Source organism: Theropithecus gelada, chromosome 1, assembly GCF_003255815.1.
Source record: "Theropithecus gelada isolate Dixy chromosome 1, Tgel_1.0, whole genome shotgun sequence".
NCBI classification, from domain to species: Eukaryota; Metazoa; Chordata; class Mammalia; order Primates; family Cercopithecidae; genus Theropithecus; species Theropithecus gelada.
Genome location: NC_037668.1, coordinates 79,456,404 through 79,474,792, shown reverse-complemented (window position 1 = coordinate 79,474,792; position 18,389 = coordinate 79,456,404). Strand labels below are relative to the sequence as shown.

Here is an 18,389-nt window from a genome sequence, read left to right as displayed (position 1 = left end):
AGTTATTTATATTGAGAGAACTGTATGAGGTGATACAAGTAGAGTCATTTCACAACATCTGGTACATCTCTCTGCCCCTGTGCTCTTGCTGTTCTTGCCTTTATTAGGGCACCAAAACCAGGCTTCCTTGGTCCTAAATTAGTTGCCTAAAGGTCCATGTCTCTAACTGGCCTGAGAATTCCTGGAGAGCAAGGATTGTGTCCTATCTGTTTTTGTTTCCCCAGAACTTGGCATAGCACCCTGCACATAGTAGGTCATCAGTAAATATTAGTTGAATTGCAATTTTGACACTCCCTTTAAGAGAAGACCACCCTGCCAATGGGCAAACAATCTAGAATTCTAAAGGAGGCTCTTATTTTTACAACCAGTCATTGTTTTCCTTGCTGCTTCTATTTTCTCTGTCCAACTCTTAGGGCTGGGGTTCTCCCATGCTGGGTACTTGGCATGGTTCTTAGCCAATTGCTCCTCTCTCTTAAAGACCTCATCTAGCTATGTGACTTAAAATACCACTTATATACCTCTAAATTTATATTTGTAGCCAAGACCTCTTCTGTGGGATTATATGTGTGTGTATGTGTGTATATATACACATATATATACACTATACATATACATATATATACACACACGTACACATATATATATTCCATAGGACTCTGATTGATGCAGGTTGATATATTTTAACTGTGTACTTGACATCCTGATTGATTACACATTGACATCCCAAGTTAGCACACAGCAGTTAAAGTGACCTTTTAAAAATATAATTCTGATGATGTCACTCCCTTTAAAGGCTTCCCGCTACACCAGTTATAAATCCTTCCCATGGCTTATATCATGAAAAGTCTTGACTCCATCCTTTCTCTAGCCTCACCTCCTGACATCGTTCTTCTTCCTCACTGTGCTTGAGTCACATTGGCTTTCTTTCTGATGCTCGAATGAGACAAACTCATCCTCCTTCTCAGAGCCTTTGCACTTGTGTCTTCTTGGAACACCTGCCCCAGATGAATACATGGCAACCAAAGTGTCACCTCAGGGAGGACTTCCCTGACCCCCTTTCCTCTCCCAGAATGAAAACTTTCTCCATCTCTCTCTAAGTCTCTAAATCATTGCCTTGTTTTAGTACTTCCTTTATGACACTCTGTGCACCCTACTGGAAAGGGAGCTCCACGGGAGCAGGAGACTTTCCAGTCTTGTTCTCCACTGTATATTCAGTACCTAGCCCAGTGCCTGGCACATAGGAGGACCTTAATAAATAGACATTGGATTTTTTTTTTTCTTTTTTGAGATAGAGTCTCCCTGTGCCATCCAGGATGGAGTGCAGTGGCGCCATCTCAGCTCACTGCAACCTCCGTCTCCCAGGTTCAAGCAATTCTCCTGCCTCAGCCTCTTGAGTAGCTGGGATTACAGGCACATGCCACCACGCCCAGCTAAGTTTTGTATTTTCAGTAGAGACGGGGTTTCACCATGTTGGTCAGGTTGGTCTTTTTTTTTTTTTTTTTTTTTTGAGACAGGATTTCACTCTTTTCGCCTAGGCTGGAGTGCAGTGGTGTGATCTTGGCTCGCTGCAACCTCTACCTCCTGGGTTCAAGCGATTCTCCTGCCTCAGCCTCTCAAGTAGCTAGGACTACAGGCATGAGCCACCATGCCTGGCTAATTTTGTGTTTTTAGTAGAGATAGGGTTTCACCATGTTGGTCAGGCTAGTGTTGAACTCCTCAGGTGGTGATCCATTTGCCTCAGCTACCCAAAGTGCTGGGATTACAGGCATGAGCCACCGTGGCTGGCGTTTTTTTTTTTTTTTTTTGAGACAGGGTCTCACTCTGTTGCCCAGACTGGAGTGCAGTGGTGGTATCTCGGCTTACTGCAACATTCACCTCCCAGGCTCAAGAGATTCTCCTCCCTCAGCCTCCTGAGTAGCTGGGATTATAGGTGCCCACCACCATGCCCAGTTAATTTTTGTATTTTTTAGTAGAGACGGGGTTTCACCATGTTGGCCAGGCTGATCTCAAACTCCTGACCTCGGGTAATCCACCCACTTCAGCCTCCCAAAGTGCTGGGATTACAGGCGCGAGCCACCATGCCTGGCCTGATAAATAGATACTGAATAAATGAATGAAGTTAAACGGAAGTATAGTGAAGGCACTGGAATGAGAAGGCCTGGTTTCTAGCCCCTATTTCATCTCTGTGTGACCTCAGCAAGCCACTTTGTCTCTTAGATTCTCAGTTTGTTCATCTGTAAGGCGAGCATGACAACACTCTCCTCACACTAGTGTGAGGATTAAATGATATGTCTATTAAGAGCCTGGTGCAGTGCTTAGCACATAGTACAACAATCAACAAATGCTGGTGCTTTTTTTCCTCTTTGAGCCTCATTTTCCTCACAATAGGGTAAACAACATTGATTGTACAGTATGGAGTTGTTGTAGAAATGATATGAATTTACAAGTCTTTCCCTTCTCTGGACTTTGCCCATAGTATTCTCTTTGATCCTCCTCCTCCCTCCCCCATGTCTTCCTCCCTAGATAACCTCAGTTGTCACTTTCTTCAGGAAGCCTTCCCTGGGACCCCATGCTGGATCAGAGCCTCTTCTGGGCCCCCTCAGGCCCTGCATTTCTGTTAAAATAAACAGATATCATCATGGTTTCTTCATAGGCCCAGCGGATGGATGGATGAATGGAAGGATGGAAGGATGGAAGGATAGAAGGATAGAGGGAAGGAAGGATGGAGGGACAGATGATGAAAGGAATCATGTGAGAGTGACTTCAACCAGCTCCACCAAAGTCGAGCACCCCAGAGGCCAGCCTCAGCTGCCCATTCCACTCCCCAACTCCCAGAGACCCTCCCCTGCCGCTCCCTCAACACCTGGTTGGCACCCATTGGCTCCTCTGTCCCGCAGCGCTCTCAGCGGTGGTGCCCCGGGATTGACTGCAGTCCTCATTATTCTCACTGGCCCCAGGCCTCGAATGGAAGGCAGCCAGGTGCGGGGATGCAGGTGATCTCAGCCCCCGCCCCTGGGTCAAGGTAGATGTGGCGACAGCGGGGCGGAGTTCCTGGCGAGGGCAGGAGCGCTGCGCTCGGAGGCTGGGACTCGAGGCTCCACAGGATGAAGGGGCTGCGGCTGTTACCACTGCTGCTGGTGACCTTCACCCTGGGAAAGCCTGCCCAGCGTTGGGTTTACCTGCGCGAAGAGTTCGAAGACGGGGGTAAGCAGTTCGGTGCCTGGCAGCGACTATAGAACAGACTCTACGTCCTTGCCTGTCACCTGTCCCAGCGGTCAGGCAGGCCGACTTTCCCGGTTTGGAGCCCGTTTAGAGACAGAAAGACTACAGCTGAAATCTCCACTTGCTACCTCCTAGCTGTGTGACACTGGGCAGGTAGCTTACTAAGTCTGCATTTCAATTTTTCTCTATTAAATGAGGACAATACGGATCTTGCAAAATTGTTCAGAGCATTGAATTAGGTAAGGTGAGTAAAGCATTGTCCCTAGCATATAGTTGGCATGCAGTAAACGTTTGTTCCTCCTCCTTCATCCCAAATGGTGAACCTTGGAGGAAAAAGGGGATCATTGACTGCGATCGTGAAATTTTCTGTGTTTCTTTCTTTTCTTTTTCATTGTCTTTTTTTCTTTCTTTTTTTTTTTTTTTGAGATGGAGTCTTGCTCTGTTGCCCAGGCTGGAGTGCAATGGCATGATCTTGGCTCACTGCAACCTTCGCCTCCCAGGTTCAAGTGATTCTCCTGCCTCAGCCTCTCGAGTAGCTGGTGCCCGCCACCACACCCGGCTAAATTTTTATTTTTACTTTTAGTAGAGATAGGGTTTCACCATGTTGGTCAGGTTTGTCTCAAACTCCTGACCTCAGGTGATCCACCCACCTTGGCCTCCCAAAGTGCTGGAGTTACAGGCATGAGCCACTGCGCCCAACCAAATTTTCTGTGTTTCATAAAATATCAGAGTTCAGAGGATCTTGGAGGTCATCTTATCCAGTCTCCTCCCTAGAATGCCTCATGAACTTCAGAGAATTATGGAAGGGCTTACTTACCTAAGGACAAATGTTCAATAGTACTGTTTCAGCCCACAAACAAATGATGCTCTTCGTGTGCATGTATGTGTGTGTGTGTGTGTGTGCGTGTGTGTGTTTGTGTGTGTGAAATCTGATTAATTCTTTGAGGGTGCAGTAGATAGGGCACTTGCTGAGGAATTAGGATGTTTTGGATTTGAGTCCACATTCCACCATGAACACCTGGAGAAGCCCTTTCCCATTTCTGAGACTCAATTTCCCAATCTTACTTACCTAAAGACAAATGTTCAATGGTACAGATACTTGTGATACTGTTTTGAGGGTAGCAAGGTATAGAGGTGCTACAGAGGAAGGTAGAAATAAGCCCAGGCAAATGGCCTGGACAGGAAAGCTTCAGGGAGAAGGTGAAACTTAAGCAATGTTTTGAAGGATAAATCAGTTTATTAGATTGGAAGAGAAGGGGAGAAGGGTATTCCAGGTAAGAAGAAGAGCGTGTACAATGATACAGCCAGCAGTGGCATCTTCAGGGAACAGGAAAGTTGAAGGGGAGGGGAGTTAGGGTGAGACTGGAGAGCAGGTGGGGCATATACCAAGGGAGTTAGGGAGCCTGGCCTTTTGCTGAAGGCAGTGGGAAGCTAGTGAAGGTGATAAGCGGGAGAAATAAGATCTGACCTGGGTATTAGAAAGAGTGCTTCAGAAAGTAAGTGGACCTGGATTGTGAAGCTGACTGAAGTTGAGTTTGGAGACAGAAAAACCATCCAGGAGGCTACTGTAATCTTTTCCCCCACTATTTATTTATTTCTCTCCCCTCTGTCTCTCATTTTTCCCCTCAAGTGACTGTTGTAATCTTCCTGGTGAAAAGTAGAGAGTCTGTACCAGAGTGGTAGTGATAGGAATAGAGGGGAGGGGGCAGACAGGAAAAATGTTCAGGAGTTGGCTGAAAAGTGGGATGTAACAGTTTCACTGTAACAAAGCACAATCTGTTTTCAAGGATAGGTTCAAGGTCCCCCACTTCCTAATGGATTTCAGCCATCCTTTGTAATGAGCCCTTTGAGGCTAAATCTTGTGACTGCTAGCTTGAGGGCTCATTTCCCTGCCTGGGCTGGCTTTTACTCACACCATAATTCCTCCTGGTAGAAGGCAGGGAGAACATGCACAGACATGCCATCGCTTCCCCCAGGACTGAACTCCACTTGTCCGGGGGGGAGGGTAAATGCCCAAATGCCCAACGGTATTATCAATAAATATTTATGAAATGCTCTGGAATCAGGAAAAGAGGGGCTTCAAGCCCCAAGACTTGAAGATTTTGGCCCGTTGAGGAGGCCAAAATCATGAACACAATCCAGCACTGTGTCCAGGAAGGTTTGGTCTGCATGACCTCACCTCTTCCGGGAGGACTTGCCTAGGCTTCTCCTAGTTCTCTTAGCCCCGTGCTTCTTGCATGTCAGCCCTGCTCACACCGTGACTATTTACCTTATTTTCTTTTCTGTTTCCAGCCCACTAAACCATTATTGAATGATTGAATTATTGGACTGAATCTTGACATATACACCAAAAAGTAACACCCCAAACAGAGAATTGTTATTGCAAGAAATCTTCTTACATTAAGACTTAGCAACATGTAATTGTTGAGGTCAGGTGCCTACTTTGAAGACATCAGCCCAAAATGCAATTATTATGTTGAGTGAAGAAAAGTCAGAGAGATGTGCTGAAGGGCTGATTCTGCTCACTGTTTGAGGAGGGTTGGCTAGTGGGGTCCAAGGTTCTGAGGCTTATCCTCAGCTTATAGCACCTAGAAATCCAATGTTAGGGTACTCAGAACTGGGAAGGTTTAGACACTGACTTGTTCTATCCAAACTCAAAAGAGGCATATATATTAGCGAGATACCAATATTTCTTTTTCTTTCTTTTTTTCTTTTTCTTTTCTTTTCTTTCTTTTTTTTTTTTTTTTTTTTTTTTTTTGAGACAATCTTGCTCTGTTGCCCAGGCTGGAGTGCAGTGGCATGATCTCAGCTCACTGCAACCTCCACCTTCAGGATTCAAGCAATTCCTCTGCCTCAGTCTCCCAAGTAGCTGGGATTACAGGTGTGCACCACCTCACCTAGTTTTTCTATTTTTGGTAGAGATGGGGTTTCGCCATGTTGGCTACGCTGGTCTCGAACTCCTGACCTCAAGTGATCTGCCCGCCTTGGCCTCCCAAAGTGCTGGGATTACAGGCGTGAGCCACTGTACCCGGCAAGATACCAATATTTATCGAGCATCTGAGACTTAACATTTCTAAGACAAAACCTTTGTGTGCTCCTCCAGACTTATTCTATTCCCCACTGGTGTTCTCTATCTTAGTAAATGGCCTAACCATTCATCTGGTTGTTTAGGTCAAAAATTAAAGAGTGGGCCGGGGTGGTGGCTCACGCCTGTAATCCTAGTGTTTTGGGAGACTGAAGCGGGAGGGATTTGAGACCAGCCTGAGCAACATAGTGAGAACTCGTCTCTACTGAAAATTAATTAATTAATTAAAAAATTAGCCAGGCATGGTGGCACATGCCTGTAGTCCCAGCTACCTGGCAGGCTGAGACAAGAGGACTGTGTGAACCCAGAAGTTTGAAGTTATGATCGTGCCACTGCACTTCAGCCTGTGCCACACAGAGACACCCTATCTCAGAAAAAAAAAAAAAAATCATCTTTGATTCTTTTATTTCCCTCAACTTCTTTATTTAATCCATCAGCAAGTTTAATTGAGTGTACTTTCAAAACATAATGCTAAACGTGATTTTTTTACCTCCTATATTGCTACCCACCTAGTCCCAGCCACTATCATCTCTCACGTGGACTACTGTAGTAACTTGAATGGCCGCTGCTTCTGTTCCTGCCTCCTTCCCCTTGGCCTTTTCTCAGATACATTTCAGAATGACTTTTTTGAAATGTCAGTCAGATTGTATCATTCTGGAACTTTAAAAACCTCCACTGCCTTTCTATTAGATTTAAAATAAAACCCAACTTTCTTACCATGACCTACAAGAACTTCCATGATCTAGTCCCTGCCTACCTCTCTTATCTCCTGCTTGTTCATTATGTTCCAGCCACATTGGCTTTCTTGTTTCTCAGACACACAGACTTCAACCCCATCTCAAGGCATTTGCACTTGCTGTGATTTCTGCCTGGAATATTCTTCTCTTAGATCTTCACATGGTTTGCTCCTTCTCATCATTCAGGTTTCTGCTTAAATGTTTTCTTCTTAGAGGGGATTTTCTCATTTGCCCTATCAAATATTATTCCCCTGTATATGGTTGTACTCTATCCTTTTATGTAACTTACTTTTAAAAAATCAACTTTTTAAGATATAATGTACATGTAACAAAATGCACTCAATTAATGTGTATTATTCTTTGAATTTTGAAAAATGTAGGAGAGGCGTGGTGGCTCATGCCTGTAATCCTAGCACTCTGGGAAACGGAGGCAGGCAGATCCCCTGAGCTCAGGAGTTCAAGACGAGCCTGGGCAACATGGAAAAACCCTGCTTCAACAAAAAATACAAAAATTAACTGGGCATGGTGGCATGCACCTGTGGTCTCAGCTACTTGGGAGGCTGAGGTGAGAGAATCACTTGAGCCCAGGAGTTCAAGGCTGCAGTGAGTCGAGATTGTGCCACTGCACTCCAGCCTGGGTGACAGAAGGAGACTCTGCCTTAAAAGAAAAAAAAAAAAAAAAGAAAAGAAAAAGAAAAATGTATATACCTGTGTGGCCACTGCCACAATCAATATATAGAACACTTCCATCACCCCAAAAAGTTCCCATGTGAGCCTTTGCATGCTTACTGTCTCTCTCTCTCTCTCTCCATTTCTCTCTCTCCTCACTGTTACATAACTTCCTGAGAGCACAGTGCTTCTCTGTTGTCTTCACTGCTGTAGCTTCAGAACGTAGAAAAGTGCCTGGATCAGGCACATAGTAGGTGCTCGATAATTTTTTTGTTGACGAAGAATGAATTGCCCTGGGAAATTATCCTTTTCAGAGATCCAAATTCTCATGTGAGCCAAGGCAAACCCTTCCTGGTTATCAGAGACCCAGGAAACCGAGTTCAATGAGTCTGAATTTCATCGCGTTGAATGCTTATTGTGTACCAGTGAGTCTTTTTCTTTTTTCTTTTGTTTTTGAAACAGGAATTCATCTGTCACCCAGGCTAGAGTGCAGTGGTGCTGTCATGGCTCACTGCAGCCTCCACCTCCTGAGCTCAAATAACCATCCCACCTTAGCCCCTGAGTAGTTAAAATCACAGGTGCACGCCCAGCTAATTTTTTAAATTTTTAGTAGAGACCGGGGTCTTTCTATGTTGCCCACACTGGTCTTGAACTCCTGGGCTCAAGCAATTCTCCTGCTTTGGCTTCCCAATGTGCTGGGATTATAGGCATAAGCCACTGTGCCTAGCTGATTTATTTATGTATTTATTTATTTATTTATTTATTTAGAGACAGAGTTTTGCTCTTGTTGCCCAGGTTGGAGTGCAATGGTGTGATCTCAGCTCACCACAACTTCAGCCTCCAGGTTCAAGCGATTCTCCTGCCTCAACCTCCTGAGTAGCTGGGATTACAGGGATGCGCCGCCATGCCTGGCTAATTTTGTATTTTTAGTAGAAACAAGGTTTCTCCATGTTGGTCAGGCTGGTCTTGAACTCCCGACCTCACGTGACCTGCTCACCTTGGCCTCCCAATGTGCTGGAATTACAGGCATGAGCCGCCGTGCCTGGCCGAATTTTTTTCCTTATACATCATTTTATCGAATTTCTCACCAGTTCTATAAGGAAGATGCTATTATTCACTCTTTCAGTGATGAGGAAACTGGGGTTCAAAGAGGTTGGGTGATTTTCCCAAGGTTTTACAGCTAATGTCAAAAGCAGTTGGGAAGCCAAGGAAGGGAACATCTGGAAAGCATTCATTGCATTTGACAGTTAGGAAGACCGTTTGACAACTCAGTGGAGCGGTGGGGTGGAAGCCTAATTACCTTAGGTTGAAGGGTAGAGGGGAGCTGAGGAAATGAATACAGCAGGGTTGGGTTACATTTTGGAGAATTCTGGCTGAGAGGGAAGTAGAGAAGAGCGCAAGTAAGTAATTTGGAATACAAAATGCACGTGGAAGGTTTGGTTGACACAAGGTGGGGGTTTTGCAGAAAGGCAAATGGGCAAGGGGGTTGAGAAGAGCGAGCAAGTTGATGGATCTACACCTCTTTTCACTTTACAACCCCTGTACCTGGCAAAGTACCTGGCACACAGAAAGTGTTACAAGTTTAAAGGAGGAAGGAAGGAAAGACTTGAGAGTTAGGCAGAAAGAAGCCAAGTGACTAAAAAGAAATGGGATGGGAAGTGTCAAAGAACAGATGCAGTTCAAGTAACGCAGTGTGAGAATTGGAGGACAGGAGGCAATGGTCATGGAGGTGGGTGGACATGGGTGTTTGAGTTCGAGATTTCTTCTTCTTTTTTTTTATTTTGAGATGGAGGCTGGCTCTGTCACCCAGGCTGGAGTGCAGTGGTGTGATGTCAGCTCACTGCAACCTCCGCCTTCTGGGTTCAAACAATTCTCCCACCACAGCCTCCTGAGAAGCTGGAACCACAGGAACATGCCACCATGCCTAGCTAATTTTTGTATTTTTAGTAGAGATGGGGTTTCATCCTGTTGGCCAGGCTAGTCTCAAACTCCTGACCTCAAGTGATCCGCCCACCTCGGCCTCCCAAAGTGCTGGGATTACAGGCATGAGCCACTTTGGAGTTTGAGATTTCAAAGCAATTTCTGCTGATGACAAGGCCCAGGGTGTGAATGTAGTGACAAATGGCTAACCTAGGGTAGAAGTAGAGATGAGGAAACTGATAGGCTAGGGAGTTGGATGGGCTGTCCTATAGACATCACCTGGATGATGATGGACCTGAGTAGAGAGGAAAACTGTGACCCAGGTGCCAGTTTTCAGCAAGTGATGGGAGGGACTTGGAGTGGTGACTGATCAGGGCAAGAAACCAATAACATGAGTGAGAGCATGGAGGATTCCACCGGTAGTCCATTACCTGCAATCTCTAAGAGCTTCCCACCACAGCCCTGGAACCAGCCACCCCAAGGGGCCTCAGCCCAGTGGATTGGGGCAAAGCATTAGCCTCTGCTGCTTCCATTGTGACCTAGCACCTGGGGCCTGGCTGGTAGGATTGTGAGTACAGCCTTTCTAAGCCACAGTACGCAATTCTGGCCAAAGCCTTACAATTGTACATATCCTTTTCCTAGGTAACACCCTTCCTAGGATTTTTTTTTTCCTCTCAAGAAATAATCAGAAATGTGAGCAATACTTTATGCACATGTAACATATAAATCATGTGAGCATTATTTGTAATTGGAAACATTTGGAGACAAACCTAAATGCCCAACAGTAAGGGCACAATTAAGTAAAGTATGATATACCCATAGAATGTTTGGGAAGTTTTTAATGTCATGGGGAAATGTTTATGACCTAATGTCTTGACAAATTTACAAAATTATATATATATACACACACATATATAGTCACTATGTAAAATATATTTGTGCATAAAAAAAAGAATAGAAGAAAATGGACCAAAATGTGAGCAGTAAATAAGAGAATTTCAGATTAGTTTAATTTTTTCATTATTTTCTACAATGAACTTGTGTTACCTTTTAATTTATTATTATTATTGTTAATTTATTTCTTTGAAACACAATCTCACTCTGTTGCCCAGGCTGGAGTGCAGTGGGTATAAGTGATTCTCATGCCTCAGCCTCCTGAGTACTGGGATTACAGGTGTGCACCACCTATGCCAAGCTAATTTTTGTATTATTAGTAGACACTGGGTTTTGCTATGTTGGCCAGGCTGGCCTTAAACTCCTGACCTCAAGTGATTCGCCTGCCTTGGCCTCCCAAAGTGCTGGGATTACAGGTGTGAGTCACTGCTCCTGGCCATTATTCTTTTAATAATAATAATAATAAACTATTAAAAATTAAGAGAACTGTTTGCTGTTTCCAGTTCTTGGAGTTAAAATTTCTGCTTTTGAACTTTATTTATTTATTTATTTTATTTTTATTTTTTTTGAGACGGAGTCTCACTCTGTTGCCTAGGCTGGAGTGCAGTGGCACGATCTCGGCTCACTGCAACCTCCACTTCCCGGTTTCAAGCAATTCTCCTGCCTCAGCCTCCTGAGTAGCTGGGATTACAGGCATCCACCACCACACAGGGCCAATTTTTGTATTTTTAGTAGAGACAGGGTTTCACCATGTTGGTAAGGCTGGTCTCAAACTCCTGACCTCGTGATCTGCCCGCCTCAGCCTCCCAAAGTGCTGAGATTACATGCGTGAGCCACTGTGCCTGGCTGAACTTTATTTTTTATAGCTAAACTGTACGTGAGCCACTGTGCCTGGCTGAACTTTATTTTTTATAGCTAAACTGTACCTGAATACTTAATTAACCTTTTTTTTTTTTTTTTTTTGAGACGGAGTCTCCCTCTGTCGCCCAGGCTGGAGTGCAGGGGCCGGATCTCAGCTTACTGCAAGCTCCGCCTCTTGGGTTCAAGCGATTCTCCTGCCTCAGTCTCCCGAGTAGCTGGGACTACAGGCGCCCGCCACCACACCTGGCTAATTTTTTGTATTTTTAGTAGAGACGGGGTTCACAGAGTTAGCCAGGATGGTCTCGATCTCCTGACCTCGTGATCCGCCCGTCTCGGCCTCCCAAAGTGCTGGTTTTACAGGAGTGAGCCACCGCGCCAGACTTAATTAACCTTTTTTAAGCGCAATCGTAGTCACTAAGCATGATGCTTTACACACTCCAATCCTTAGCTCAGCTCTGCAAAGTAGTTATTATTTTCCCAATCTACAGATGGTAAAACTGAAGCCCAGAGAAGTCGACTAATTTGAGGTCACATAGTTGCTGAGTGGTAAAGGCAGGGTTTGAATCAGGACTGAATTTTTTTTTCTTGCATTATTCCTGCTACCCACCTCACTGCCTCCCACGAGTCCAATAACTTGAAGGCCTTCTGACTCACTGTTTTTTTTTTTAAAGAGACGGGGCCTTACTCTGTCACCCAGGCTTGCAGTGCAGTGGCACAATGATAGCTTATGGCAGCCTCGAACTCCTGGGCTGAAGTGATGCTCTCACCTCAGCCTCTTGAGTAGCTGAGACTATAGGTGTACACCACTGCACATGGCTAGCTCACATTATAAGTAGTGCTTAGCACCCTCCAGAAAGGTAAATCTTAGATTCTTTGAATGTCAGAACTGAAAGGCTCCTGAGAGCTCATCTAACCCCACATGCCTGCCTTTTCCCCATTTACAGGTGAGCGGTCTTTCTGAGGTCCAGAAGGGAACATGACATGCGAGGGGCATTTAAGGGATTTGTGACAGAGATTGATTCAGGGTCCTTTCTTTCTGCCGTTTTCCCAGCCTACAGAGCAACACAGCAACCAGAGGATGTGCAAGGGCTTTATTTTTTTAATTTTAATTTTATTTTATTTTATTTTATTTTGAGACGGAGTCTTGCTCTTATTGCCAGACTTGAGTGCAATGGCGTGATCTCGGCTCACTGCAACCTCTGCCTCACAGGTTCAAGCGATTCTCCTGCCTCAGCTTCCCGAGAAGCTGGGATTACAGGTACCCACCACAATGCCTGGCTAATTTTTTGTATTTTCAGTAGAGATGGAGTTTCACCATGTTGGTGAGGCTGTTCTCGAACTCCTGACCTCAGCTGATCCACCCGCCTTGGTCTCCCAAAATGGTGGGATTACAGCGTGAGCCACCGCACCCGGCCATGCAAGGCCTTTAGAATCCAACCCTGTCATTGTACAGATGGGGAAAATGAGACCCAGAGAGAAAAGATGGTTTTCCTAAAGTCACATGGTGAGTCCGTGGCAGAAATGTTTGTTGAACCCAGGTCTCATCCTTCATAAAAGATTCACTAGCCACTGCTACAAGCTGCCAAGTGTCAGGTGGCCAGCAGATGGTAATATCAGCGGCCTCAAGGACAACATGAGCTTTTGGAATCACAGACCTTGCATAGGGACTGGCATATTAAAATATGCAGAAACTGGGCACAGTGGCTTGCACCTGCAATCCCATCTACTTGCGGGGCTAAGGCAGAAGGATCACTGGAGTCTAGGAGTTCAAGCCTGAGTGATACAGCAAGACCTTGTCTCTAAAAAAAAGTAAATAAATAAATAAATAAAATGCAGAAATGTTGGTAGATTGAATTGTGGGATCATCAGTTCAGGTATGGGGGAGGGCTAATGGTGACAGCAGTGACTGTTGAAAAAGTACAAAATCAGGCAGAAAGAAACTGGAATTCAAATGAGGGACTGAATGATGCAGGAGTCACAAGGGGTGTGTGTGTGTGTGTGTGTGTCTATGTTAATTCTGTCAACACTCAGACTTGACTATGAAAACTTGGCCAAAGAGACGTTCTGAGACAACGGGCCTCTGTTCGCAGCTGGCTCAGACCCACTGAGGACAGCTCAGCAGGGCTGAGGAACACTCTGCTGCTCAGGCCCCCGACTGATAAGTGATTGAGACTGTCTGTGAATCGTGGCTACTTGGACATGCTGAGCCTGGGGAAGAATCACCCTGGACTGATGCCTGAACCGAATAGGCCTGATCCAGCTGGCCTTTCCAGGTCTCAAGTACAAACTGATGGCAAGGACTCCTGAATAGTCTCGAACTCCTGAACTCAAGTGATCCGCCTGCCCGCCTCAGCCTCCCAAAGTGCTAGGATTACAGGTATAAGCCACTGCACCCGGCCCTTTTATATGTTATTTTGTTTAAAGTTTGTCATCTTACCTGCCAATTGGGATATAAATTCCATGAAGGAAGGGATTCATTTTGTTCACTGCCTGGCACATAATAAACCCTTAATAAACAAGTGAGTATATAGAAGGAGGAAGGCAGGACGAAAATCTATTGAAAAGACTGTTGGCCAGGTACGGTAGCTTACACCTGTAATCCTGGCACTTTGGGAGGCTGAGGTGGGTGGATCACTTGAGGTCACGAGTTCGAAACCAGCCTGGCCAACCCCGTGAAATCCCGTCTCTACTAAAATTACAAAAAAAGTAGCCATGCATGGTGGTGCGTGCCTGTAATCCCAGCTAATCGGGAGGCTGAGGCAGGAGAATCGCTTGAACCCAGGAAGTGGAGGTTGCAGTGAGCTGGGATAGGGCCACTGCACTCCAACCTGGGTAACAGAGTGAGACTTTGTCTCAAAAGAAAAGAAAAGACTGTTGAAGCTGCTTCTTCTTCTCTTGTCAGATGTGACCACTCGGTTTTGGTAATTTCGTTCTGAAGGTATGAGAGGGGATGCATGAGTTGGATGCAGTGAGACTTTGGAATTAATACATCAGTTAACAATTATAATTCCAGGTACCTGGAAAATTTGCCTTAAATTTCTCTTCTTAAAATTTCATTAAGCTATACACTTATGTTTTGAATAAATGTTATCTGAATAAATCTGAATAAATGTTATACTCCAATTAAAACATTTACTTTAAAAAAGTAAATGACACCCAGAGCCCATATCATGGTTTATAATACCATTGTCCAATAAAAGGAACTAGGCCTCCTTAGAGAAATGGCTGATCTAGGGCTGAAGAAGGGAATATACAAGATGAGCCTTGAGCATCTTATAGTTCTAGAAAGTAAGGAAGTGCTCAAAAATCAGAATGATAGGGGTGTGTCAAAGGGACATAGGAGCCAACTGAAAGAGCTCCCAATGGCTAAAGACATTTGAGCAACAAAAAGCCAGTTGTAGTGGCACATGCCCAGCTACTCAGGAAGCTGAGGTGGGAAGATCCCTTGAGCCTAGGAGTTCAAGGCTGTACTGAGCTATGACTGTGCCACTGCACTCCAGTCTGGGTGACAGGGTGAGACCCTATTACTTAAAAAAAAAAAAAAAAGTTATAAAATAAATATCCATGAGTCCATACTGGTATAAAGAAATGATTGAGTAAATAAACAGGGACAAATAGACAAATCTCCTGTACAGAAGTATTCCAAATAATTTATGTAAATACTCTGCCCTCAAAGAGGTGGAGCATAACTCCCCACTGCTTAAGTGTGGACTGTACATATTGACTGTCTTTTAAAGAGTGCAATTTGGAAAGAAGGGGGAAAAAGAGTAACTTTGCAATGGAGAAACCTGACACATACTGCCTCAGCCAGGTGATTGGTGTTAACACCATCAGTGATGTCATGTTAATAGCATGCACCATTAATACGATGTCATGAGAATGGCCGTTTACCTCTGTGGCCTTCTTCCCCAAAGCCTATAACCTCTATCTAACCACGAGAAAAATGTCAGACAAACCCCAGTAGAAAGACATTCTGGCCAGGAGCAGTGGCTCACCTTATAATCCCAGCACTTTGGGAGGCTGAGGCAGGCAGATTGCTTAAGCCCAGGAGTTTGAGGCCAACCTGGGCAACATGGTGAAACTCCATCTCTACAAAAAAAAAAAAACAACAAAAATTAGCTAGTATGGTGGCACATGCCTGAGGTGGGAGGATCACCTGAACCTGAGAGACAAGGTTGTGGTGAGTCAAGGTCATGCCACTGCACTCTAGCCTGGGCAACAGAGCAAGACTCTGTCTCAAAAAAAAAAAAAAAAAAAAAAAAAAGGCTAGAAGGAAATATAGTATATCAAAATGTTAACAATGGTCATCTCTGAGCGGTAGGTATCATGGATGTTTTTACTGCTTATTTGTTTCTTCTGGGCTTTCTACATTTTCTATAATAAATTATTTTACTTTGAAAAATGAAGAAATATAAAATAAGAAAAGCAGATAATTTATTTGCCTGTCTCTCCCATTAGATTGTGAATTCCTTGAGGACTTAAGGGCTTGAGGAATTGTCTTGCTCACTTTAGCACCCTGGCATCTAGCACTCATACTGGCTCAACATAGGATCTCCGTAAATGTTTAAGTGAAAAGCTTATATTCTTTTCTGCTTTCAGCATAAAGGCTCTTCTTTAATGCACACTTTTTTTTTTTTAGCAAATTTGGCCTGCTTTCTAGGGTATAGTTGATTAGAAATGACAGCCTCCAAGATAAATGGAGGACCTGTTAAAGACTCTCATTCAATGACAGCAGCAATAGTTACATTTACTATCTTAATTAATTTGGCCCTCATGCCAATCCGTTATTCCACAAACATTTATTGAGCACCTACTATGGGCACAGAATTCCTTTCTTTAAAGAGTTTAAATATAATCCTTATTTATTTATTTATTTATTTATTTATTTTATTTTATTTTTTTTTTTGAGGCGGAGTCTCGCTCTGTCGCCCAGGCTGGAGTACAGTGGCGCGATCTCGGCTCACTGCAAGCTCCGCCTCCTGGGTTCCCGCCATTCTCCTGCCTCAGCCTCCCGAGTAGCTGGGACTACAGGCGCCGCCACCACGCCTGGCTAATTTTTTTTTTGTATTTTTAGTAGAGACGGGGTTTCACTGTGTTAGCCAGGATGGTCTCGATCTCCTGACCTCGTGATCCGCCCGCCTCGGCCTCCCAAAGTGCTGGGATTACAGGCTTGAGCCACCGCGCCCGGCCATATAATCCTTATTTATACATGAGGACACAGATTCAGAAAAGTGATTTACTCAGGTCATATACAGAAATCGGTGGAAAGGCTGAGATTCTTATCTCATGCTGTTCACCACCCCACAAGGCTTTTTAACAGTTGATAAATATTTGAATTATTATGGTCTATGTGGCAGACACACAGGTAGACTGACAGGAAGGAAGAAAGAAAAGGCAGTAGGCAGGTAAATTGGCAGTCAGTTAAGCAGGGATGTAGGTCTACCGGTCTCATGAGAATCGGTTGGATTGCTAGAGGCAAACATGGATCTCAGAGAGAAGTGAGTGCTCACAGCAGAACAAGGACAGTGCAGACAGAAACATTACAAAACCAGACCCAAACCTCTGCTGTACATTACAGCCTAATACAGGCCTTGAGTCTTCAAGAACATTTAAATTATTATTATTATTAGTAGTAGTAGTAGTATTTTGGGACAGAGTCTTACACTGTCACCCAGGCTGGAGTGCAGTGGCACAATCATGGCTTATTGCAGCCTTGACCTCTCCGGGCTCAGGTGACCCTCCCACCTCAACCTCCCAAGTACCTGGGACTACAGGCACGCATCACCATGCCTGGCTAATTTTTCTATTTTTTGTAGAGACGAGGTTTCGCCATGTTGCCCAGGCTGGTCTCAAACTCCTGGGAAAGTTTAAATTTTGTTTAGGATTATATATATTAGAGGTCAGGGTCTTTTATTATGTCTAGAAAAATTTCTCATTGAAAATGTAGACAACATGTTGGCACCTGAAGAGAGAAGCTTTAACTCATCTAGCAAATTCTCTTTTGCAGAATACAATCTGATTATGTGGAATAAAGGCAGCAAATATGTATTTTTATCTAAATAAGCATTTCTAATGGACCTATTCTGTCTAAGTCTAAGGACTATGTACCTGGAAAGTACGGCTTTTACTTTCAAATCTAAAAATATTTACATTTGTTTACCTATGTATATCTTTGTATACATATACACGTATGCACAGATTACATATGCACATGAATACTCAAGTCGTATTTATTGATCACTTCTAGTGTGCCTAACATGGTGTTGCATGCAGTTAATTCTTCCAGAAGAAACTCTATACCTTAAGTAACCCCTTTCTACAGATGAAGAAACTGAATCTCAGAGAGGGTCAACATTCTGCTGAAGAGGCTGCAGTGAGCTGAAATCGCACCACTGCACTCCAGTCTGGGCAACAGAGTGAGAATCCATCTAAAAAAAAAAAAAGATTCTGCTGAAGCTGGAGGCAGAAATGAATCCCTAACCAGGTCTTTTGATTTGAGCTTCATCACAAGCCAGACACTCTGGGAAGTACAGATACAGAGATAAGTTCATGTGACATTCAGGCATGCCTACTCTGAAGTCTGCCTTGATGCCGAGGAGCAGTCAGTGTTTTTCTGAATTTTATTGCCCTGTGCTTTCTATCACTACCCTTACCACACTGTTGTTCGACTTGTCTGTTTGCTTGTTTACTGTTTAATTGTTTACTTGTCTGTCTCTTTCACCAGATTATAAACTCCCTAAAACTCACAGGTCCCTGAAAGGACCTTGTCAGATTCTCATTTCTGTGTACCTGATGCCTGGCACAGACTGAATACTCAATAAGCGTTTCTTGAAGAAAGGAATTAATTAGCCCAAAACAAGGGTGCAGAAGAACTGGGTTCTAGTCTCAGATCTGTAACTGACAACTCTGTGTGCATGGGCAAGTCACTTCCTTCTCTGGGTTTCAGTTTCCCTACCTCTAATATGAGGAAGTCAGATTAAATGACCACTAAAGGGTCATTC

At 44.2% G+C, this 18,389-nt stretch overlaps 1 pseudogene; it reads left to right on the top strand.

Moving 5' to 3' along the window:
• Positions 1–3,026: 3,026 nt before the first annotated feature.
• LOC112626877 overlaps positions 3,027–18,389 on the top strand; it is a 45,782-nt pseudogene continuing 30,419 nt past the window's right edge.